This window comes from Chelonia mydas, chromosome 2, assembly GCF_015237465.2.
Source record: "Chelonia mydas isolate rCheMyd1 chromosome 2, rCheMyd1.pri.v2, whole genome shotgun sequence".
NCBI lineage: Eukaryota > Metazoa > Chordata > Testudines > Cheloniidae > Chelonia > Chelonia mydas.
The window spans coordinates 96,270,595-96,297,433 of record NC_057850.1 but is presented as its reverse complement, the minus strand read 5'-3'; the positions used below and the strand labels follow the sequence as shown (position 1 = coordinate 96,297,433).

The following is a 26,839-nucleotide window of genomic DNA, read 5'->3' as shown; positions in this document are numbered from 1 at the left end:
GGCTCTTATGGCATGGGTTGGAGTGGACTACTTGGGTAGGTGATGTTGGCAAAATGATGACTTTCCTTGCATTTGCCATTTGTTTAGAAGGAAAATGTTCATTAGAAAATGAAGGCATTCACTTCAAATATTACTGTATTTAGTTATCCTGCAGCATTTTTTACTTACCACTATATCAACTTTCCTTTGTGTCTTTGGTAGTTACTTGCTTTATCTTGAATGACTTGACTTTACAAACTTTATCATTTTACAGATTTAATCATTACTTCAGGTACTGCTGAAGCTATATCGAGTATATTGATTCACAGAGCCAGCAATACAAATCTTTCAGAAGTTGAGTTGAAACAACAGTCACTTCCAAGCTCTTTATATTTTGTCCCGAATTCTGGGTTCTGCTCTGATAGTTTCTTCTGTGCTGTGTCACTGCAAGAAAAAAAAGTCTAGATTAATTTGAGGTGCCCTTTTGCAGCTCAAACTGCTGCAGGTTCATATTAAAATAAAACAAATAATTTTGTTAATGACTCTTGAGGCATAGAGGTTCATTTATTTACAAATCAAGACAGATGTTTGATTCTTGCATTTAATAAACCTCCAGTAGAAAACTTTTGAGGAGCGAATGTTTGAAATATAATTAAAATGAAGTTCACACCATGAAAATACTACCACTCCTTCGGGTTAATCTGTATTCCTCTGTTTCTTGTAGGAGGAATACAGATTAACTCAAGGCAGTGCTCTGTTTTCTTCAGTGTTGATAATGAATTGAAAGTGAAGGATGTTGAGATTTGGGCTCCTTAATATATGTCTACACTGCAGATAAGAGGTGTGATTGCCAGCTTCGGTATCATAGAATATCAGGGTTGGAAGGGACCTCAGGAGGTCATCTAGTCCAACCCTCTGCTCAAAGCAGGACCAATCCCTAAATGGCACCTTCAAGGATTGAACTCACAACCCTGGGTTTAGCAGGCCAATGCTCAAACCACGGAGGTATCCTTTCCCCAGACTCATGCTAGACAGACTCATGCTAGGTCAGCTGAAGCTAGTGTGCTAATAGCAGTGTGATATTCAAGTTCAGACCCAGGAGGTCAGGGAGGCTTGGACTCAGGTGGCTAGCCCAAGCCCATGTTGCAACTTCCACATTTCTATTTTTAGAATGTTGGCTTGAGTTGAGCTAGTGAGAGTCTGTCAGTCTGCACTGGGAATTGCACTTCCCAGCTGCAGTTTAAACATCCCCTTGGAGTCTTAGGGTTTAGGTTCCTAAATTACTTTAGGTGCTCTTGAAAATTTTACTTTTCGCAAGTAACTTACCTCATCTTTGTGTACAATATTTTGAGTTCAACAAATATACCTACTATGTGGAGCATACTATTCAGGTAGTGCTCTGGTTCCAGGTGTGTAGCTTTGAAGTGCTGCCATTCTATTGCATAGAGAAGCAGCACTGTTACTGAGACTTATTCTACATGACTGATTATCCATAGCTGAATAAAAGTTCAGTTCTTAAAGCAAACGAACAAAAATCATGTTCTGACAGTAGGTAGATGAAGGAGAAATAGGGCTGGGAAACAAATATGATTTTGTTCTAATCCCTATCCCGCCCCCCCCCAGCATAAAGCCACCATGTCAAATAGCACCAATTGACAAAGTGAGTAAAAAGAGGTGCAATATTTCAATAACGAAGGAGTGCTGAAAGTCAGGGCTGAGATGTGTTAATAGAACTCTGTAGGGAATCTCGAGCAATAGCTATCAATGTTGTGCTTTCTCCAGTATGTGTATGAGTTTGTTATTTCCTTGAGTACTGAAATTGGTTCTTTTGTTTTCCAGAGGGGCATTTAATATTGATTTGAATAAGTGGGTAGAATTTTATACTGCATTGGAAGAAAGCGGGTATTTAAAAACGTCTTCAAACACTTTTCACTTATTTTAATGAAAATATTAAAACAGATAAAACAAAATCAGTGCCTGACACTGAGGCACCCAAGGAACCAGTCTTTCAGCCTGTATGAAGGTCAACCCCACAACTGTGTTTTACAGTGTCATTTCTGAAGATACTTGCTTCCTTCATCTCAGAAGACCCAAGATCAGATGAAGATGGCACAAAGCAGAAAAATAGGCTAAATATTACAATGGAAGATTTTGTTCAACAAATAATAAATTGGAATCTTAGCAGGAATACTTTTCACAGTTTCAAAAAATAACCCTTTTAATTATCATACTCAGTTGAGAAGAACAAGGTATAACATTCAATAAATTTCTACCATAAAGGGATTAGGGCCATTCAAAATCTAAGCCACATCAAAATAAGTATTTATCATGAAAAGTTGGTCACATTTTGGAAATAAAAATAAAAGAACAGATCTGCTAGCTTAATATACTATGCACACAAGTGTGTGAGGAATTCATTTTTATTATTAGTGTGTGTACTTAAAGAACAGAAATGGCCATAATCATTAAACGAAAGCATCATCTAAAGAACAACTCAAAGGAAATACTTTTCTATTGAAATGAAAAAAGGTAAAATAGACTATACCCCATATTACAATAGATTTAACCTTCCTCATAACGTACCTCCCTCTTTGATTCCATTGTGACTGATGTGTACAAACAAATCTGATTATTAATAATGGTAAAGAAATTTTCAAAGTAATTGGTGAGAAAACTTAATATAATTGGGGGAAAAGTCAAAAGAAATTCAATAAGAAAATCAATACCTATACTAAAATGAAGAGAACTTACATTCTAGCACCATTGGACCTGAATAAGTTTTTTTTTTTTTTTTTAAAGAAACATGTATTATAGCTAATGATTGAATCTTTCAAAAAACGTAGTGTTAAATAATATCTCCAACAATGAAAAGAGTGGAGTCCTACACAGAATCATGCATTAAGAGTCAAAAGATATAAGAAGAGAAAAGGTTTCAGAGTAGCAGCTGTGTTAGTCTGTATCCGCAAAAAGAACAGGAGTACTTTTGGCACCTTAGAGACTAACACATTTATTAGCGCGTAGGCTTTCGTGGGCTACAGCCCACTTCATCGGATGCATAGAATGGAACATATACTAAGAAGATATGATCAAACCAAATGTGTACACTGGGGTATGTGTACCAATGCTATTTCCACAGGGTGGGAAGGGGTGGAGGGAGGGAGGGGGAGGAGGAGGTTCACAGCTACTGTGCTGGTGCTCTGTACTTGACATGAACACATCTGTCTTGACCATCCTAAGCCAAAGCCCTGCCGAGATGTCCTGCCGAAACCTATTTACTCAGGGTTATTCATAGCATGAGAATTCAGTCCAGAGAACTTGCTTCTACCCCACCTTCTTTCTCTGAAACATGCAGTATAGGCCACAAAGATAGCATATGGGACTAGAGAGATCACTGTTTTTTCCCCAGTATGGCAATGCCTATGTAACACATGAGTGTTAAGCACAGAAATGATGGCAGTAGGGGAACTGCAGTAGTGGTACTACCTATATTAAAGACAAAGCAGGACTGAAAAGCATGGCTTTCCTGTCATAAAGCAATGGAAACCTCTAAGCTTCAAAGTTCTTGTAAGGTAAGTTCTATACTGTATCTGAAGAAGATGTGGTTGTTGACTTACAAGTGATTACAGCAACTTTTAAATCAACCCCAACATTAAAAATTCTGGAGTTTACTTGACAAGAACTCTATTCCAGTTTCCAGTGGGTTAAGAAAAAAGTAGTGTTGCAGTGACTCACCTTCTGCTGATTATTTCAAACACTTGGTTAAAAGTGCTGCTATCTGCCAAAGAAGGCTGGCAACACAGAAAAGAAGGTGAATTGTATAAGGTTGGCCTAAAATGGAAAAGAGAAAGGAGGTTAGAAAAAAATCCAGCTTGTCATACTTGCTTTTCCTCTCACCTTTAGAAAGAATATACAATTACTTTCAGATTGGTTGAAGCAAAGTTTTATTTAGGTGTTGGATAATTCATCACATTGTGTGTGTGTGTGTGTATGTGTGTCCATTTCTCCTAAAGACACATGTTAATAGTTTGTAACTAGAAAAATAGCAGCAGCATCTCCCTCATGCTCTGGTCTTCAGATTAAAAACCAATCTGTTTTTAATACTCACTGGGAAACATTTTCAATATATTGAAATATTGAATATTCAGTAGAGCTCTTCCAGGATGTGAGGTAACTCCATTAAACAGATACTTTAAGGATATTTTTAGAAGAATCTCCAGAAGAGCACATCTCACTGCCATGCTTAAAAGAGGAATGAAGTGAAATGATTATCCTGGCTCCCATCCATCCTTCAATTTCCTATGTTCCTTCAATAGTCCTTACTTGCACTAGAGAGCTGTGTTTGTTTCATTTTATAGCCTTCCTTTCCTTCAATGCTACTATATAGGACTCCATTTGTCCCTACTGTTCCTTGTAATAGTCCTGTCTTGTGTGTGATGAGAACATATTTATGGCTCAGTCTTTGTCCCATCAGATGATATAAAAATGAAATGTTTTTTTCCTATCTTGTATGTGGTCTTCCAGTAATTTTTTTATGCAGTGTGAGCAGGACTCTGACATCATTTATACCAGTGTATATGTTAATATAGTGTTAAGACCAGAAGAGACCATTGGAACACCAAGTCTGATGTACTGCATTATAGAGGGTAGAGAATTTCACCCAGTTACAGATACCCTTGTTTTTTGTCTGACTAAAGCATAACTTCCAGAAAGACTTCAAGAGATGGAGCATTCATACTTCCTGTGGGGGATTGTTTCTATGGTTAACCACCTTCACTTTTAAAAAGTTGTGCTTCATTTTTAATTTAAATTTGTCTGGTTTCACCTTCCAGCCATTAGTTCTTGTTATGCCTTTCTCCATTGACTAGAGTCCTTTAGTACCTGTGCTCTTCTTGCCATGAAGGTATTGGTACACCATAATCAAGTCAGATCTCAATCTGCTTTTGATAAACTAAACCGACTGAGATCCAAGTGTCTCACTGTAAGACATATTGTCCAGCCCTTGAATATTCGTGATACTTATCTGCATCCCCTCCAAATTTTCAGCATCCTTGTAGAAATGTGGATACCAGTTAGATAATATTGACTTATTGGCAAGTTTTGCATTTTCTTTTTAAGCTCTTTGGACCCCATCTGTCTCTGTGGTTGCACAGTACCTAGCACAACATGGTCGAAGTCTGGGTGCTACCATAGTATAAATATAAAATAAGTAAGGGCTTGATCCTTCCAAGGTGTGAGCAAAACACTTGAGCTAGTCCAATAAAAAAATGCATAAGTGGTTAACTTCTAGCATGAGAGTAGTCTGATTGCCTTCAATGCTTTCAATATATGATTGAGTTTTTCTGGGGTCAGAGTACTTACACTAACAACCTGATTATGGAACTATGTAGCTGTAGTGATAGGCACACTTTTAAAGGTGAAAATAAATAAAAAATGAAGGTCACATTAGCAATTTCATTGAAAGGTTATGATCCTGCAAACCTTTACTCACATAACAGTCACACTGCAGTCAGTAAGATCTGCTTGCATGACTACAAATTTGCAGGATTGGGCCATAAATCCCTATTTTGAGGGGTTTATTATCCAGTCAAAAACAATTTTTGAGACTGTAATTTCATATCAGTGAGGTTTTTTTAAACAGTTTAAATTTCAGTTGAAAGAATGCAAGTATCAACAATAATAAGAAAAGGAAACTAAGAATGATGATTAAACCATAAGAAACTTGATATTGTAAACAGGCAGTATTTATTTCCTTCAATGAATTGCATAATTTTGTCAAGCATTAAAATGCAGTATCTATAGAGAGCAGCCACGTTGGCACAACTTGACTGTAATTGCTCTAAAGTAACATAAATAGATCATGAAGGCTTTTAAAGATGTTATGATCTGCTGGCTCAGTGATCTGCATTTGATAAAATCCCTCAGGGGCTTTAGAATACTAGATTTGTTTGTGTTGAGCCATCTCAAATCAGTGTTCAATCAGGTAACCTAATGTTTTCGTGCATGATACTAATGTATTAGAGTCTGAATCAGAATTTTGTTTTTCAGTTCCTTTCTAGTATCCTCTCCTTGGTATCTCTCTCAATTATTCATTGTGCAGGAGTACTTGCTAAAGCAATGATTAAAATATATGAAAAGCTCTGTGATATTACCTTTTATTAATGTTCTTCAACTGATTCACTGGTTGAGACAATCCTATGTGTAGTTCAAATACAAACCAAGTAGCATAAAACTAGCGGCACACACTAGCAGGTCAGGTATTAGCTCTGGTGAAATCACACAGCTGTTATCTTCCTACTCAGATTTCCAAAGGGGTGTTTTCAAGACTACTTGAAAATCTACTATTTTATAGTAGGGGGGGCGGGGGAGATAGGAAAGATTATTTTTTATAAAGGATTATTTTTTGTGCATAGCATATCATGACAGTATATCTTCATCCCACTACTTGATACCAAGTATTTCATTAAAATATCCTCAGTGTTATTAGCTCACAATACAAGTTCACTCCTGGTATAGGGATTTTCATACTTTCTCCTCAATCAGTTTATTAGGAGAAACTGTGCAGGAGAGACCCATGTTAGGGGGGCACTAGGACCCAGGTCAGCCCTCCCTCACCATTCCCCTATTTTATATGACCAGAGGCTCCAGCCTGTCAGAGCAGCTGCTAAAGCAGCTGAAGCAGGAACTTTTGGACAGTCAAGAACTTTCTACAATTTTGACTAGGGTTTTTCTCTCCTGTGCTGATTGGCTGTTTGCTCCAACACTCTCCCTCCATCCCCTCACATTCTCTTCACCTTAGCTTCACTCCACACCTGCCCCTTTTAGCCTCTTCTGTCCGGTCCTGTTCACCCGACCTCCTTCCCTTTACTTTCCATTTATTTTTATTCCCTCCTATTGGGGCTCCTAATTACCCCCTCCCCGCAAAAAATCATGGAAATAACATGCCAATCATATTGGTTACTCTACTTATGTGTCCTACTCTTTCCCTATACCGTGTTTCTCTTATATATTTAGGGATTGTTTACATGAACAATTAGACGATGGCAAACAGGGTTATGAAATTACTGCACATTAGCCTGCTGCAGTCTAACTGCCTATGTGCACCCTACTGACATGCATTAACAGTTCCTTGGAGCACATGGAGTCCTCTTAGAAATGGGACTAAATCAACATTCATTAATGAACTGCTAATGCATGTCAACAGGTTGCATGTGGATAGATAGACTGGCAGGCTATTGAGGAGTAATTTCACACTGCATCGTAGCAGAGTCTAATTGTTCGTATAGACTAGCCCTTAGACTGTAAGCTTTTTGGGGCAGGGAGCATTTGCTACTGTGTGTGTGTATGCTACCTAGTACATTAGGAGTCCCATTTTTGGTTGTCCCTTAGGCACTATTGTAATAAACATGATTAAAAATTAAAAAAAAAACAATGTCGATATTTAGAATCAAACTTCTGTAATCTGGTAGAGGTGGTGAATGTGTGACATTCTTACTTATAAAATTCTGGTCCAAATGGCCCAAAATAATGAATTCTTCATCTCAGATATCTACTTTATGCAGGCATCCTGAAGTTGTAGGAAAAAATGGTGCATGAGGGTTAATTGGTGCCAATGAAGTAAAGGTAAGGAATGTGTATTGAACATTTAACAGCTTGTATCTTTCTTTTCTTGAATTGCGTTAGCTTTGTTCTAAATGCTTTGTTCTAAAAGCTAACACAATTCAAGACAAAGAAGGAAACAGTCTTACAGAAGAAAGGGACATCATAAATACGTGGACAAACTACTGCTCTGATCTATATAACCACCAGACAAATGTAGATCCCAGTGTCCTAGACAGCCCAGATTCAACAGAGGAGGATGACTTTCCAATACAGCTGTGAAAACACTCAAGAACGGAAAGGCTACAAGTATTGACAACATTCCAACCAAACTGATGAAATTTGGAGGAGAAATCATACTAGATGTACTCACCAAGATCTGCAACAAGATCTGGAAGACAGGTGAGTGGCCCTCTGTGATGGGTTGGATCACAGAAACCCCTGGGGGGCTGCCAACTGATGTGCCAAGACTACTTCTGCCCCTGCTTTCCCTGCCAGCTTGGGACTCCAGCACCCTGTCTTGTTGAGCCAGTCTGCTCCAACACTGACCCAGGGTCTGAACCACGTGCCCCAAAGCTGTAGACTTAACTGATTTCATTGCTGGCACCTATCCTTGCAACAAAGCCCGATGCCAACTCTGTCCACTTATTTATTCAAGTGACACCATCATAGGACCTAATCACATAAGCCACCTGCACATCTACCAATGTGATATATGCCATCATGTGCCAGCAATGCCCCTCTGCCATGTACATTGGCCAAACCGGATAGTCTCTATGCAAAAGAATAAATGGACACAAATCTGACATCAGGAATCATAACATTCAAAAACCGGTAGGAGAACACTTCAACCTCTCTGGCCACTCACTAAAAGATTGAAGGGTGGCAATTTTGCAACAGAAAAGCTTCAGAAACAGACTCCAAAGAGAAACTGCTGAGCTTGAATTAATATGCAAACTAGATACCATTAACTTGGGTTTGAATAGAGACTGAGAGCAGCTGGGTCATTACACATATTGAATCTATTTCCCTATGTTAAGTATCCTCACACCTTCTTGTCAACTGTCTAAATCAGCCATCTTGATTATCACGACAAAAGTTTTTTTCCTCCTGCTGATAATAGCTCATCTTAATTAATTAGCCTCTTACAGTTTGTATGGTAACTTCCACCTTCTCTATATGTGTGTGGGTGTGTGTATATATATATATATATCTTCTATATGTTCCATTCTATGCATCCAATGAAGTGGGCTGTAGCCCACAAAAGCTTATACTCTAATAAAATTAGCATGGGGAAATAGTTTTTACTTAGCGTTGTCAAGGTTCCTCCCCCACTCTGAACTCTAGGGTACAGATGTGGGGACCTGCATGAAAACCTCCTAAGCTTACTTTTACCAGCTTAGGTTAAAACTTCCCCAAGGTACAAATTAATTTTATCTTTTGTCCTTGGAATATCCACTGCCACCACCAAACTCTAACTGGGTTTACTGGGAAACGCAGTTTGGACACGTCTTTCCCCCCAAAATCCTCCCAACCCTTGCACCCCACTTCCTGGGAAAGGTTTGGTAAAAATCCTCACCAATTTGCATAGGTGACCACAGACCCAAACCCTTGGATCTGAGAACAATGAAAAAGCATTCAGTTTTCTTACAAGAAGACTTTTAATAGAAATAGAAGTAGATAGAAGTAAAGGAATCACCCCTGTAAAATCAGGATGGTAGATACCTTACAGGGTAATTAGATTCAAAACATAGAGAATCCCTCTAGGCAAAACCTTAAGTTACAAAAAAGGTACACAGACAGGAATAGTCATTCTATTCAGCACAATTCTTTTCTCAGCCATTTAAAGAAATCATAATCTAATGCATACCTAGCTAGATTACTTACTAAAGTTCTAAGACTCCATTCCTGGTCTATCCCCAGCAAAAGCAGCATATAGACAGACACACAGACCCTTTGTTTCTCTCCCTCCTCCCAGCTTTTGAAAGTATCTTGTCTCCTCATTGGTCATTTTGGTCAGGTGCCAGCGAGGTTACCTTTAGCTTCTTAACCCTTTACAGGTGAGAGGATTTTTCCTCTGGCCAGGAGGGATTTTAAAGGGGTTTACCCTTCCCTTTATATTTATGACAAGTGTAATGACTCATCCACTCCTAGTCTTTATTCAAGCCTAATTTAATGGTGTCCAGTTTGCAGATTAATTCCAGTTCTGCTGTTTCTCGTTGGAGTCTGGTTTTGAAGTTTTTGTTGTTGAAGAATTGTGACTTTTAGGTCTGTAACTGAGTGACCAGGGAGGTTGAAGTGTTCTCCGACTGGTTTTTGAATGTTAAAATTCTTGACGTCTGATTTGTGTCCATTTATTCTTTTGTGTAGAGACTGTCCAGTTTGGCCAATGTACATGGCAGAGGGGCATTGCTGGCACATGATGGCATATATCACATTGGTAGGTGTGCAGGTGAATGAGGTGAATGAGCCTCTGATAGTGTGGCTGATGTAATTAGGTCCTAAGATGGTGTCCCTTGAATAGATATGTGGACAGAGTTGGCAATGGGCTTTGTAGCAAGGATAGGTTCCTGGGTGAGTATTTTTGGTGTGTGGTTGTTGGTGAGTATTTGCTTAGGTTGGGGGGCTGTCTGTAAGCGAGGACTGGCCTGTCTCCCAAGATCTGTGATAGTGAGGGATCGTCCTTCAGGATAGGTTGTAGATCCTTGATGATGCGTTGGAGAGGTTTTAGTTGGAGGCTGAAGGTAGTGGCTAGTGGCGTTCTGTTACTTTCTTTGTTGGGCCTGTCCTGTAGTAGATGACTTCTGGGTACTCTTCTGGGTCTTTCAATCTGTTTCTTCAATTCAGCAGGTGGGTATTGTCATTGTAAGAATGCTTGATAGAGATCTTGTAGGTGTTTGTCTCTGTCTGAGGGGTTGGAGCAAATGCGGTTGTATCGTAGAGCTTGGCTGTAGACAACGGATCTTGTGGTGTGGTCTGGATGAAAGCTGGAGGCATGTAGGTAAGTATAGAGATCAGTAGATTTCTGGGATAGCGTGGTGGTTATGTGATCATCGCTTATTAGCATTGTAGTCTCCAGGAAATGGATCTCTTGTGTGGACTTGTCCAGGCTGAGGTTGATGGTGGGATGGAAATTATTGAAATCATGGTGGAGTTCCTCAAGGGCTACAGACTCAACAGGAAACAGCAGAACTGGAATTAATCTGCAAATTGGACACCATTAAATTAGCCTTGAATAAATACTTGGAGTGCATGAGTCATTACACTAAGTAAAAACTATTTCCCCATGCTAATTTTCCCCCTACTATTACTTACACCTCTTGTCAGCTGTTTGAAATGGGCCATCCTGATTGTCACTACAAACGTTTTTTTTTCTCCTGCTGATAATAGCCCACCTTAATTGATTAGTCTCGTTAAGAGTTGGTATGGCAATCCCCATTTTTTCATGTTCTGTGTGTGTGTGTGTGTGTGTGAAGATATATATTTTCTGTATTTTCCACTGCATGCATCTGATGAAGTGGGCTTTAGCCCACGAAAGCTTATGCTCAAATAAATTTGTTAGACTTAACTGAAAGCAGCTTAAGAAGTGTTCCTGTCTTTAACACTCAAATGTCCAACTCCCAATGGGGTCCAAACCCCAAATAAATCTGTTTTAGCCTGTAAAAAGCTTATAGAAGGTAAACTCATAAATTGTTCATCCTCTACAACACTGATAGAGATATATGCACAGCTGCACAACCCTACCCCTCTTCCCGCCCCCCCCCCCCCGCCAAGTATTAATGCATACTCTGGGTTAATTAATAAGTAAGAAGTGATTTTATTAAATACCGAAAGTAGGATTTAAGTGGTTCCATGTAGTAACAGACAGAACAAAGTGAATTACCAAGTAAAATAAAATAGAACAGGCAAGTCTATGTCTAATACAGTAGGAAAACTGAATATAGATAAAAACCTCACCCTCAGAGGAATTCCAGTAAGCTTCCTTTTACAGACTAGTGTCCTTCTAGTCTGGGACCAGCAATCGCTCACACCCGCTGTAGTTACTCTCCTTTGTTCCAGTTTCTTTCAGGTATCCTTGGGGATGGAGAGGCTATCTCTTTAGCCAGCTGAAGACAAAATGGAGGGGTCTCCCAGGAGTTTAAATAGACTTTAAATAAATTCCAGCTCAAAGATGGAGTTTTGGAGTCACATGGGCAAGTCACATGTCCATGCATGACTCAGTTTTTACAGGCAGCAGCCATTGTCCACATGCTACCTTGAACGTCCTCATGTAGACTTCTTATGTGTATTGGAGCCTTCTAAGATCCATTGTGTGTTAAGTGCTTCTTGATTGGGCACTTAACTTGCAAATTCCTTTCTAAAGAAGCTGACCAAATGCTTTAATAAGGCTACTTAAAAATCAAGCAAGTACACAGCCAGTATTCACAACTTTGAATACAAAAATGATACATGCATACAAATAGGAATAATAGATTCAAAAGATCATAACCTTTACAGAGATATGTTACATGACATATGTAGCATAAAATATATTTCAGTTATGCCATACGAACATTCATAAGCATATTTCCATAAAGCCTTATGGGATACACTGTCACACCCTCCACATGGACACAGTCACTAATCAACACTCTGCCAAGGAAAGGCAACCTGCAATTGTGCCAAAATTACAGACCATAAGCTTAATTAGCCATCCCAGCCAAGTGATGTTGAAAGTCATATTGAAGAGATTGAAGCCACAAGCAGAGAATATCATCGCTGAAGAATAGGCTGGATTTCATGCTGGAAGAAGTACTACAGAACAGATTTTCAATCTTCGTGTTCAATGTGAGAAGTACATACAACACCAATAGGACATCTACAATGTCTTTGTTGACTTCAAGAAGACGTTTGACAGAGTATGGCATGAAGCTCTCTGGGAAACCATGAAGAAGTACAATGCTGGTGGTAAGTTTATTCTTACCATTAAACAACGGTATGCCAAGGCCAGCAGTGCAGTTCTCGTCAATGGCACAATAGGAGAGTGGTTTCACACCGCTGTTGGAGTCCGGCAAGGCTGCCTTCTTTTGCCCACACTGTTCAACATCTACTTGGAGCGCATAATGACTGATGCCCTAGAAGATCACATATGCACAGTCAGTACTGGGGGTGAACAATCTCAAATCTTTGGTTCGCTGATGACATTGATGGCCTGATAGGCAGCAAACATGAACTTGCCAACCTTGTGAAATGATTGGATGAAACCTCTGTAAATACGGCATGGAAATCAGTGCAGAGAAAACCAAGCTGATGACAAACAAATGTGATGGGATCAGCTCACAGATCACTGTCAGTGGACAAGAGCTGGAGACAGTGAAACAGTTCAACTATTTGGAGGCAATCATAACTGATGAAGGATCAAAGCAGAAATTCTGGCAAGAACTGGGCAAACAGTAGCAGTAGCAAAGCTAAAGCCAATCTGGAAGAATAAGAACATCTCTCTGGAATCGAAACTGCTGCACGCATTGGTCATCTCCATTTTCCTGTAAGTGTGAGAAACATGGACCCTTACGGCAGAACTTGAACAGAAAATACAGGTAGTACAGATGAGATACTTCCACAAAATCCTGGGCATCTCCTACTTTGACCACGTCACTGTGAATAAATTGAACAACTGTCTTGTCAAGCTTGAACGAAATAGAAGTATTGCAAATGTTAGGCCTCAAACTTCTGAATTCTGCAAAATGCAAGACTTGCAAAAATAAAGCTCACGCTTGTGACTTGTGGTCAGGAAACGAGGCAACCAGATAGCGATTTATGCTGAGTCCTATGTACTTATCAATCCAAATTTACCCACATTCAAAATCTAATTGGCTACAGAAAATAAATAGGCCTAAAATTAAATATGCATCAGTTATACAATTGGGGCAACCACATAAACAATGTGGCCCACCCTGATTGGTTGGTCTGTTCTAAAACACAGCCATCAGACCAGATAAAAAGACAAAGGCACGGGAGTGTGTGTGTGTTGTCGGTCGTACCTGACCCACACCCCCTGAACCGAAGAGACGTGCACTTCTCGACTGTCTGTACCTGGCCAGGGTGGAAAACGGCCAACTGAAGGGTAACGTATTTTTCGGACAAATGCAGGGTAAGTCTATGGAGTAAAGAAGTCTGGTCACTCGAGCTGAACTGATCATAGTCGTATCGATACTGTAGTACAAAATCAATAATAGATGGCTGATGCATAATAGCTTTGCATGTGTTATTGCTGGTCTTTTACATAGTTCTAGAAAATGCATGTAGCGCTGTCATTCATCAGCTTTATGTTGCCTTTAAGACGCCACAAATATAGGGCTGGTGAATAATAGCTTTACTTATGCTTGTCTTCAGGGCTTTTATTATAACCTGCCAGGACCAGCATATGTAGAGGCACTATTCAGGAACTTGCAAATGGTCCACAATATTACTTGTACTTGTGCTTGTCTTCAATACAATCTGCCTTTTGTATTAATTCTTATTCAGTGCTGGTCTTTGGTTTTCCTTTTCTTGTTTTGTTTATGCTGTTATTTTAATCGAAAATCATTAAAAGCCTTTCTTGAGGAATAATTAGTAGTTCTTACTTATTTTATATGGACACCACTAAACCTCATTACATCTGTGTTGTGTGGTGGGAAGTAGCGAACACCCTGGGGTGAAATAGGGCCCCAAGGCATGCCTCCTTCTTCCTTTATCTCCGCAATCACTAATGAAGAGGTCTGCAACATCATCACCCAATGTGCTGGGTCTTATGAAGAACTCCTGATGACTGGAAAGAAGCAAGATCATCTGGCCTATCCAAGATCATCCTCCAAGGGACAGTACAGGGGAAGAGAAGAAGAGATAGACAGAAGAAGAGATGGATTGACAACATAAGAGTGGACAGGAATGGACTTCGCGGAGACTCAAGCACTGACACACAATCATCAGGCTGGAAACAATTGGTTGATTGCTCATCAATGATGGTGCCCCAATGACCAATGTGGTCATGGAAGTGATGATGATGATCTTTCTTTTCTAGTTACAGAGGGGTAGCCGTATCAGCAAAAACAACAACTATTTGGAGGCAGTCATCACTGATAAAGGATCAGAGCAGAAATTCTGGCAAGAACTGGGCAAACAGTAGCAGTAGCAAAGCTAAAGCCAATCTGGAAGAATAAGAACATCTCTCTGGAATCGAAACTGCTGCACGCGTTGGTCATCTCCATTTTCCTGTAAGTGTGAGAAACCTGGACCCTTACGGCAGAACTTGAACAGAAAATACTTGTGGCTCCTTAGAGACTAACACATTTATTCGGGCATAAGCTTTCATGGGCTATAACCCACTTCATCAGATGCATGGAGTGGAAAATACAGTAGGCAGGTATAAATACACAGCACGTGAAAAGATGGGAGTTGCCTTATCGAGTTGGGGCGGGGGGGTCAGTGCTAATGAGACCAATTCAATTAGGGTGGATGTGGCCTATTTCCAATGGTTGACAAGAAGAGGTGAATATCAACAGAGGGAAAATTACTTTTTGTAGTGCTAACAAATACATTTGTTAGTCTCTAAGGTGCCACAAGGACTCCTTGTTGTCTTTTCTAGTTAGGTTCTTAAACCATCACAATTTGACTGATGCATCAGAAATTATAGCATTAGAAATGTTGAATTGATTAGCCAGTTCTGCTAGTATTTTACAGCTTTGGTGTATATTGTAGTTTACTTGAGTTTATTTAGAGGGAAATATAAATTCAGATCAGCTCAAATGAGTGCAGTGAACCCTTTGTTGCACAATACGCAATTGTATATTCTCTCTACATATGTTTGTAATGCTGTGAATATAATAATGCTTACCCGTGGCACAAGCATATAAAAGGGCAACCAAACTAGCAGTAGTGTTTGAAACTTTTGCTAACTTGGTAAGTTTGTTTATTTTTTTCCCTAGTTAAAATATGTATTTTGGAGATTGAATGGCGGCAAAAACTTCTATACATGGAAACATTCATAGAGTGGTTGCTGTTTGCATGGTTCATCTTTCCCAACTGTAACTAAATGCTTTCTTTTTTGCAAAATATTTGTCTTGCTTGAGATCACCAAATTAATTTGGACTGAACACTGTCACTTCTGTTTATCTGAGAACTAACAGAATGACACACTGTAGTGTAATGTCAGGAAATATAATGGGTCGCTGGATTGCATCATGGCATTTGAAGCAAAGATGTATCACAGTGAGTGGTCTGCTTAATGTTCCAACATCTCAGAAATTAAAAATGAAATTTGTATTTTTTAAACAATGAGATTATTTGAAATAACTATTTATGGTTGAATTCCTATTTTGCAAAAGAGGACTTAGAGAATACAGTCCAGTCAAAATATAGATACACTCACTGCCAAACACCCACGCATCACAACGCCATGATTTGTCTAAAATTATATTTTTCTTTTCAGTGCATAGGAAAGTATTTGCATGATGTATTGAGGCAATGAATATTATGGGCACTTGAAGATTTTAGGTTAAAGGCCCACTTAATAATTAAAGAGCTATTTATATAAATGAAGGCAATATCTGTTTAACATACATATATTACCATTATTACTAAATCCGGTACTCAGCAAGAAACTTTCAGAGATGGGTGCCAATACAAGACCCTAAGTTGTTTTTGTCTCAGGTAGATAAGTGTTGTGCAGCTATTTTTGAAGTGTTGATGTCACCAAAGTATGGATATTAGCAACAAAAAACTCCACACCCTTTATCAAATATCAAACATGCATTTCAAGTCGATACGGGGAATCGTTATTTGAATGTTTACTATGTGGCAACATTCTCAATGTGTCATTCATTATATTTTAACAATTCAAGAACATGTACATGTTCTAAACAGGAACAGTTGGAACAGTCCTCCTCAATTTGGGCCAGGAAAAATAAGGAAGGGAGCATAATCACATGTCTGTCTTCTATTTTCATCAATGACAAGATGAAAAATTATAAATGCCTGTTCTGGGAAACACTATTTCGTTCCTGAAAAAACTGAACTGTTAATTTTATTTTACTGTTGTTTTTAATTAAAAGTGTTTAGTAAGGTTATTAGACACAACTTTGACACAGACCAGATATGTTAGCTAAATCATGACATGTATTGATGTGAGGCAAAAAAGGATGTTGATTGCCAAATACCCAAATTACTTAAAAATGTGTGGTGTAGAGAAACAAGAAATGGTAGGCCCAATCTCAACTGTCTCTTAATACCAATTCAGAAATGTGACTCCCACTAGTTTAGTCACATGTGGTTCTTTGCCTTGCCTTAGGGGACTCCATGATTAAGACAAGCCAAATAAATGCAATTATAAACTGACTTTTTTTAATCAAAAAAGAGAAATTCAACATAAAACAAAACACGACATAAGCAATAAATAATGATTACTTCAGTTACAATCTCTTCTGTCTGTCTCTTTGTAGAGAGTTTTCAATAGAGATTACACCTCAAAAGTAGGTCTGCTTTAGTGAGGACATTCTTCTGTAGGTAAACTAAAACCAAAGTATATTATTCCCCAAACCAACACTGAGTCATGTTTTTAGTGTATCCTAGATAACCAAAACAGTTTATAGATGGGCAAGTGAATTTCATTTAAGGACTGGTGAATCTTGTTTGGTTTATCATGGATAATAGAAACAGTTTATAAATGGGCAGAGATAAGTGATCTTAACTAAGCCTTATGAAACTGAAAGGTGGTTTTTTGTTTGTGTTTGTTTTAACTTGGTTACTTAAAATAAATTGTTCAAGAAGTAGTCTTGAGAAATGCAATTTAATGAACATTAAAAATCTTAACTTTAAATTAAATCCCACTATTTCTCTTTGTTTACCAAGGCTAGCTTATGTTTCCTTTCCAGGAACGCATAGTCCAAACAATCAAGTGTTTAACAGCAGAAGCAGTTAATACCTTAAATTACAATAGAATTTCAATATCCTTTCAAAATCATTACAAGAAAAAGTTAAATTTAATTCCTTAGCAGTGCTTTAGCAAACTCCATCCCACTAATGATGTTGAAGTCTGTGATGTCATCATAGTGCAGAAATGGGGCTGAACGGAAAGATGGCTGCTAGTTTGTCCTTCTTGCTGCCTTGCTGCTGCTGTTTGCTTATAGAGATGAGGTGAACCAGCAGGGCTTACATGAGTGCTGAGAGTATAATGAGTGTATAAAACTGCATCAGGGTAAGAGGATAATCATATGACTGTAATAAGAGTGTTAGACAATATAAGGCTGTGGGAGTAATAAAGTATATGTGAGTGTATTTCAGTTCAGAGGAATTTAACTCACCTAGTAGTTGCCGGCAACCCCCAGTGGCAGTTTCCAGTGCAGTTAAAAGACTAAAAGGAACCGTTTCCCTGAAGTAAAAGACCTTGGATTTTGCTGATGGGCCTTGTGTTTGTGGGATAAAGGAGAATTTGTAGCCTCTGGTGGCTGAATTTCCCCCCTTTCTGTATCTGTTGTCCCCCTTGCAGGCTGCGGAGGTGATAGGATTCAGATGAGAAAGCTTAGTCATAGGGGTAGGCTGAGGAGAGTCTACCCTGAGCTGTGGGTTATATGGTATGACTCTCATAAGCCCCAGTAAAATTATGTAAAATGCGTGGTAGATGAGAGCATGGGTGTTAAAGCAGACAGCACTTCTCCCCCGTGTTAAGTGTAATAAAATTTGCAACCTGCCACTTAAAATCCATCCCTGTGTCTGCCCTTATTTGCCAACATGTCCAGATCAGTTTGTACCCTTCTTTTTTCCATAGTTCCACTGAAGAAGGAAGGCATACTTCTTTCAGGGTTTGGCTGAATTCAAATATCAGCTGCTGTCACCATTAATTGGTGAACACCTTTGTGGGTTGGTCTTGTCAGCATCTTTAGCTCATGAATATACAGTCTGCTAGTATGCAGACAGCAGGGTTTTAATTGCTTTTGTCCCTGAAGAAGGAAACTATCAGAACATCTGTAAGGTTAGAGTTTTAATGCTTTCTTATGCTCAGTCCATTTTCTGAGAGATCACTTTTGTTCCTTCTAGGTTTAATAGGAGTTGAAGTTCTGTTTCAAATGAGTCCTAACACTGCTATTTCCTATATGAAGTTCTTTCAGCTCTCAAAATAGTCTTTTAAACTCACTTGTTAAAAAAGTGTCTTGAAACGTAAATAGTCATCAGAGAAGGAATTGTTCTTTCTTCATAACAATCCCTGGAAAGGTTCTTCTTGTCTTTTGGCATTGGTAAAAAAGGTTGCTTAAGCATTGCCGGATAACTAATTAATGCCCTAATTCTTATAAATATTTGATATGCAAATTGCTATTCAGTAGTAACCAGTTATACCAAAACAATGACTCTGCTCTATGTGTACATTACTATTGCGATATTTGTACATCAATACTTACTGTTCACAAAACAATGGTATCAGGCAATTGTTATTTGAAAGCTTACATTTAGATGAAAAAAATTGCAAATATAAATCTCAAAAGAAGCTTTTGCCATCTTAAGCATCTGTGGGACAAAAAAGATTTTTACCTTTTATGTGGAAACATAAGCTAGAAGTAATCAATATCTTCTGTAAAACCTTTCCAACCACGTATGTTCTCCCTTAAATTTAAAGACTGTAGATGTAGTGTGTTTGTAAAAACAGTGAGTTTCAATAAGGATATTTCTAGATATTTTTTGTGGGGGTTTAACTAATGTTTTCCTATTTGCAATGAAGAGAGGTAAAAGAAGCCCACTTTTATAATTTAGGTTATAGCTCCATTGTGTGTTTGAGTTCAATAATGATGGGAAATTGTCAAATGTGCTCAGACGGAATTATTTAATCAAAGATTATCAATCAGAAATTAGTATACCACTGTACAGAAAGAATAGACACATTACCACGCTTGTTGTAAGTAAAAGAGCTGGCCTCTGTGTCTCTTTCCTATGCAGGTCGTGGGATGCTGGAAGTTTTGCACTCCCCACCTCATCCCTCAAACCCCTATCTTCTTACAGGGTACAAGACAAAGAAATCCATTATTTTGGGGGGAAATACTTTCCCATGATTAATTTCACCATGTGTTCTAATATTTTTGTTTTATTTCATTACTTATGGAATTTCCTTTAATGCAATATTTAGGTTACATGATTTATTAAACTAAAAGGGAATTCTAATATGGTCATTATTACAATCCCTGGTTGTATACTGATCACATTACTGATTTAGTTTCCGCAGTTAGCACTTTGAAATTTCTCCAAAGATCAGGCCCAGTATTATCAAAATTACTGTTCAGTTTGGTGCCCTGATGTGCACAATTGCAACACTCACTCTTAGGAAATAACATATTTATAATAGTTTTAATAACAAATTCACAAACATTCCAACCCAGCAAGGCAGGTAGAGATAATACAGAATGAGCTGATCATCCATACACTTACACCAGGAGTCCTCAACGTGGTGCCCGCGGGCACAATGCCGCCACCGAGTGCGGCCGCCGGAGAACCACCCGCCGAAATGCCGCCGAGAAGCGTTGCCATTTCTTGGCGGCATTTCAGTGGCGACAGGTCTTTCCGCTGCCACTTGTCGGCGGAATGGTGGTGGCGGGGTGTCTGGCGCCCGCCACAGTCTCCTGGGAATAGGAATGTGCTATTCCCACAGAAAGGTTGGGGACCACTGACTTACACCATCCCTTGCAAAACAACCTGAAGTGATAGTTACCATCTTCCTCATCTTCCTTCACTCACCATCATCACCATCACCAAACCTGGCATCTCCCAAGAGCTACATCTCTCTCTCCCAAAGCACCCAGGCAGGGATACAACTTTTATAATCTGCTATTCTGATGCCACTATGCCTGCTGCATATTCAGTAGGTGTTTCTCTCCTTTTTCTTATTTGTATTTCCTCACCCTACTAATGTTGGGGTGCCCTTCTCCCTTAGCTTATTAATCCTTTTAATCTCAAGTTTATTAGCATATATGTCAATTAGTTACCATGGCATTCTTGTGATCAGACATCTGTTGATGTCCTGGACTAAAAACATCCCAAACTGGTATAAAACTAGCATCTTGTGGTTACTTACTATCAGTTCAGTTATTACAGCGTTCTCTCTTGTGATATCTTATGATCTAGGGATACTCTTGGTTAGCTGCTAATGCCAAGTCTTTTGGGCCCTTATCCCTTAATTAATTTAGCGAAGCTATTGTATAACAGTAGGCTCATTGCATTATTACTTTAGCTTATACCTGTGTCTCAGCAAGGAAATACCTACACCTATAGGGTATACAGATGAGACAAGTGGCAGTTCCCAAAAACAACTTTTAACGGATCCCCATTTCAGCATTACAGAGAACATCTGCAATAACAATTGTCACTTATCAATCACCCAGTCCTCTGAAGACATTTTTAGTAGTTTGAGGGTCTCTCTTTCCTGGACATCTTTTTCTTTTTTTTCTCAGACTTGGAGGCATCAGCCATAATGAATATAGTCCAATACTCACTCATATGGATCTCCTGAATATAGGTCACTCACAGCTTATAAACAAGGAGTCTCAAACTGGGGGTTGGGACCCCTCAGGGTGCTGCGAGGTTATTACATGGGGGGTCACGAGCTGTCAGCCTCCACCCCAAACCCCGCTTCACCTCCAGCATTTATAATGGTGTTAAATATATAAAAAAAGTGTTTTTAATGTATGGGGGGGGGGTCACACTCAGAGGCTAGCTATGTGAAAGGGGTCACCAGTACGAAAGTTTGAGAACCACTGTATCCGATGAAGTGAGCTATAGCTCACGAAAGCTTATGCTCTGATAAATTTGTTAGTCTCTAAGGTGCCACAAGTACTCCTTTTCTTTCTACTGTATAAACCAACATTCTGGCCTTAGAATTCAAACACACTCTTTGCTAATACCATAGAGAGATTTTTGGAGAATAATTAATATGTGAATGAAGTTAAGATACAAAAAGGAAAAGAGCACTAAAAGGCTTAATATTTACTAACAACTCTGATAACCCATCCCTAAGCATCTCTCCCTTTTGACCCTGAATAGAGAGCATCCTTACATTCTTATAAAGCCTGTCTTCTTGAAATAGAGATAATCTCTATATCAGACTGGTGCCTTCGATAAGGCTCTGAGTCTTTAATAAGGAATTCTTAGGGCGGTTTGCCTTTCTGACCAAACAGTTTCTAGGTTTGCACTCTTCCATTTGCAGTAAATTTAAATTTGCAATGAAAGATTCCTGTCAAATATTCTATAGAAAGCATGAATCATAATAACTAAAGCTTATATACATCTTCCAAAACATAATATAAAATAAAATTAATATAGAATGCTAATCGAAAATAAATTATAAAGCTGCATTCCCGTGTCTGTAATCATATATGGAGGTAACAAACATGGTTTTATCTTTCCTGACAGTAAGGGGCCTGTCATGTTGACAGAAAGCAGAGACCTCCCAGGAATTCCCTTAATTAGCTTGAATACATCATATAATTAAATAAGCAACTGAAATTTAAGTATGTATGCTATCATATTCTCCAAGCATCATGTGTATGAAAAAATAATTGTATCTCCAAAAAATTCAGTAAAGGCAACTTCAAGTTTGAAATAATCCTAATAATAAATTATAATAATGTTATCTGTGTTCCCATGCTTAAGTACATACCTAAGTATTCCGAATCACTCTGCATACGTACTTTAAATATTCTGTACTCAGTATTGTAGTTAAGTATATTTTAAAGGTACCTTTAAAACATCAAGCTATTCTGTTGCAGAGGAAAGATAAGAAGAGTCACAGGAGGCCAATGTGGCTGCACAAGGAGCTTTAAATGACGGGCATGTCACCCAGGAATTATACGTGGGAATTGCATGAGCATGTAGGGACAAACTCAAGAAAGCCAAGGCAAAGAATGATTTACAGCTCGTAAAGAATGCTAGAGACAACAAGAAGAGGTTATTCAAATATGTCAGACAAAAAAGAGAGATCAAGGACCATGTGGGTCTGCTGCTCAATGGGGAAGCTGATGAGAAGATGACAGGAAGCCAGAGCTGCTCAATGCCTACTTTGCTTCAGTCTTCTCACAAAAAATAACATGTGACCGGACAACTAGTGAAGTTGCTATAGACAATAAAGGGGAAGGAATGCAGATTGGGATAAGTAAAGAACACATCAGAGATCTTCTAATCTGAATAAATTCAAATCAGCGGGGCTGGATACTGTTCAACTGATGGTATTGAAGGAATTAGCTAAAGAAATCTTGAAGCCCCTGGCAATAATACTTACAAACTCATGGATGACAGGAGAGGTCCCGGAAGACTGGAGAAGGGCTAACATAATGCCCACCTTTAAAAAGAGGAAAAGGAGGGAACTGTAGACCAGTCAGCCTGAGTTTGCAGATGACACAAAGCTGGGGGAGGGCGGGGGTTGCCAATACTTTGGAGGGTAGAGCTAAAATTCAGAAGGACCTTGATAAATTGGAGACTGGGATTCTAGTCAACAAAATGAAATTCAACAGAGACAAATGTAGTGTGCTACACTTAGAGAAGCAAAAACAAATGTACAAATATAGAATGGGGGAAAACTGGCTTGGCAGCAGCACTGTTGACAAGGTGCTGGGAGTTGTGGTGAATTGCAACTTCAATAGGAGTCAGCAGCTCAAGGCTGTTGCAAAGAAAGCAAATGCAATTTTAGGTTGCATTAACAGAGGCATAACATGCCAGTCATGGGAGGTGACAGTACCGCTTCTCATTGCTGGTTAGACCTCAGCTAGAATACTGTGCCCAGTTTTGGTCACCAATGTATAAAAAGGATGAAGAGAAACTGGAAAGCATCCAGAGTTGAGTGACAAAGATGATCAAAGGGATGGAATGCAAGCCATATGTGCAAAGGCTGAAGGAACAGGGTATGTTTTGTTTGGAAAAGTGGAGCTTAAGGCAGGGATATGATAGCGATCTTCAGGTACTTGAAAGGCTGCCATAAAAAAGATGGAGAACAGTTCTCTTTTGCCACAAAGGGCAGGACAAGAGGCAATGGGCTCAAACTACAGCACAACAGTTTTAGATTAAATCTCAGGAAACTTCCAAACTGTAAGAACAGTAAGACAATGGAACAGACTGCTTCCGAAGGATGCGGAAGGTTCTTCGCTGAAGGTTTTCAAAAGGAAGCTGGATAGTTATCTGTCTTGGATGGGTTAGACACAACAAAACCTGCATCTTGGCAGGGCTTAGATTAGATGACCCTTGCACTCCCATCTAACCCTATGATTCTACCTAAACCATAAATAGCTTTTTTACCAGCAAGTACTTTTTCAAAATTGTTTTTTTTTTTAAAAACAATCACATCCCTTCCAGCTGCCCTGAACTTTGGTTGGCCCCACTGTCCTGGCTTGGGAGCTTAAAGACCTCAGTAATGGCTGCAAAGTTTTTGTTTTTTTGTTTTTTTTCTGTTGGCCCTGCTGTTCCACCAATCAGGAAGGGTGGTGACCCTGCACTCTTCACTTCTGATGTGTCACTGCAACCAGCAGTTGGGAGGACATTCAGACCAGCCCAGCTGAAGGTTGTGTGTGTCAGGGTTGGGGGTAGAGACCAGGCAGACACACACCTCTCAGTGTCCTGCATTGAGAGAACAAGCTCAGTAGCTGCAACCCATGCAGGGTGGGTTAAGAAATGTCTACCAATCACTGGGCATGCTCCAGTGCTGAAGGGGCTGTTGGGATACTGGAGCCTGCCTGAGCATAATGTGTGTGTGTGTGTGTGTGTATTATATATACAAAAAGCAAAAATGACATTTTATTCATATACAGAAATGAGCATGGAATAACAATGAAACAATCTCTTTATCAAATGTAAATAAAATTGTAAAATTCCTTTTCATATATAGATTTTAAAATGAAATGTTGTATATTATGAAAAATTATACATTTCGCTCTCACTCTCTATCTATCTGTAACAATATGGAATTTTATAATTTTATTTACATTTGATAAAGAGATTTTTTCATTGTTATTCCATGCTTATGTCTATATATGGATAAAATGTCATTACTGCTTTTTTTTCCTTTCTTTCTCTTCCACTAGGTGTTTATATTGTTTAGGTAGTTGTCCATATATTGACCAGATAACGGCAGGGAGTATGGGAATTGAAAGCATTGGGCAATACATAAGTACTATTTCCACAGCATACTTGTACTTATAAGTACTTCTGTAATGATGTATTTGGCACTTACATTTGTCCTTTTTATCAGTACTTATGGCAACACTGAATTTTATTAATAACAAATTTAGCACGTATACTGAGGCTTATCTTCCTCCATTTATATGCATCAAAACTATCAGTTTTTTGCAGAATAGTTTTGATCCTGGTGAACAGGAGTCTGAGTCTGGTTGAGGGGAACTTCACAAAAGTGTTGTCCGAGATCCATGCCAAAACATTAAGGCTCAGAGTTATTGGAAGGTCCTGGAAAAAAGTATGGCTCAAAAGTCCCTGAGAGAGAAGATTTTATTCCAGTTTAGGAGGGGGTAGTGGAATGCAGTTAAAGATATGTTCTGTTGTATTCAGGATAAGCCTGGAAATCAAGAGCCCCTGAGTTCTAATTCTGTCTCTGCATTAGCTCCACTGAGCAGTGTTGAGAATTAATTAGATAATACTTGTAGAGTGCTTTGAATATGAAAGCATTCTGTAAGTGCTAGGTATTATTATTAATCTTGTCCTGTAGTAAGGATAATGCTCATGGTGTTGAAAGTATACTTGTATTAAATGGCTGTTGATTATCAACCACATCAGGTTTGCTTTGGCATTTAATCACTTGTGAAAGCCATTTATTGCAAAAATACTGATGCCATACAAAGTATCCCTTAATTAATTCTAGTGCTTGCAACAAAACTTAGCAATTTTTTTTCACTTTTACCATTAATAATTATTAATCACCGTGGTGGTAATCAGCTGTACAACATAGTTTGGAACTATTTTTGACTCCCTGCCTAGATGGAAGTGTTACCAAATAGTTTAAGACAGGGGACTGGAATTCATGCTTCAGCATTCTGTTTCCAGGCCAAATGTTTAGCCAGGCCTCTTCCAAGTCTCCACTAGTGAGTATGAAAAATTATGTATCCACATTCCACATAGATTTTGCACACACTTCCATGACCCCCGAACAGTTCTTACATCTATGTGAGCGCACAAGGAGTACAGTGATGCATCCGATGAAGTGAGCTGTAGCTCATGAAAGCTTATGCTCAAATAAATTGGTTAGTCTCTAAGGTGCCACAAGTACTCCTTTTCTTTTTGCGAATACAGACTAACACGGCTGCTACTCTGAAACAAGGAATATGTGTGTGCAATCTATAACACTCGTGCTTGCAAACAGAATTACTGAAAGAGGCATGCATGAGTCTGCAATTGAAAAGCCCAGGCATATATGTCAAAAACTTTAGGCACATGTGTGTGGAGAACATGGGCTGAAAATGAGGCGTTAATCTATCTAACTCAGTTTTCTGTTTGGAAAAATATAGGGGGGGAGGGGGGAATGACCTGCTTTCACAGGGAAGTGTTGTGAGGTTAAAGACACAGCTGATTATAAATCAATGCAGCTTTGTTGAAGTCGATGGAACTTTGCCAATTTATACTAGCTGTGGCTCTGCCCCATAAAATTTTGAAAAACACTTTAAATAGAAGATTATCCTAAGTTCTGGTACTAATTACTGGGTGGTAAGAAACTGATGACAGCCTTAGAAGCGAGGGGAGCCAAATGTGAATGCATTTTAGGGGCGAGTTCAGAGTGGAAGATAGTTTTGTTGTGTGGAGGATAGTGGGTTTGTGTTTTTTTTGTGATTCTTGCTTGGAGAATGGGGTGGGGGAGGAGAAGAAGAGAAAATATTAATTAAAAAACTACCCCCCCAGCCCCGCAAGCAGCTTTTGGTGACTGGATGCTCTGACATTCCATTCTGATGTTGGCAGTTTGTGGTTGTGGTGGTGGTATTTGATTACTAATACAGCACCAAGAACTAAGCTAGGCATTTCACAGACCAGAATGAAGGCAAGGTCCTTATTTCAAAGAGTTATTAATCTAAATAAACAGCTGACAGATGAGAAAATGGATGCAATGAGTGATTGAGTTCAGCACATGGCAGCTAGTGTCACAAAATTTGTTTATAATTTGTAAAAGATCTTCTATTTTCTGCACGCTCCTCTGAAAGAAGTATTAGGGTCAATATGGTAAATATTATAGGGGGCTTTAGAGATAATATCGGAATGCAGTGTCTTTAAGGCTTAACATACAACA

At 38.9% G+C, this 26,839-nt stretch overlaps 2 long non-coding RNA genes across 2 annotated transcripts in view; one reads left to right on the top strand and one right to left on the bottom strand.

Annotated features, from left to right (window-relative positions):
• LOC122464514 overlaps positions 1 to 26,839 on the bottom strand; it is a 56,525-nt gene that overhangs the window by 16,733 nt on the left and 12,953 nt on the right. The window contains exons 3-4 of the long non-coding RNA XR_006288613.1: positions 3,712 to 3,807; positions 169 to 423 (exon numbers count right to left, since the gene is read on the bottom strand). This is a non-coding gene — a long non-coding RNA (uncharacterized LOC122464514). The remainder of the gene's footprint in view (positions 1 to 168; positions 424 to 3,711; positions 3,808 to 26,839) is intronic.
• The window catches only part of LOC122464513, a 41,866-nt gene that overhangs the window by 7,671 nt on the left and 7,356 nt on the right, over positions 1 to 26,839 (top strand). The gene's annotated exons all lie outside the window — the stretch shown is intronic.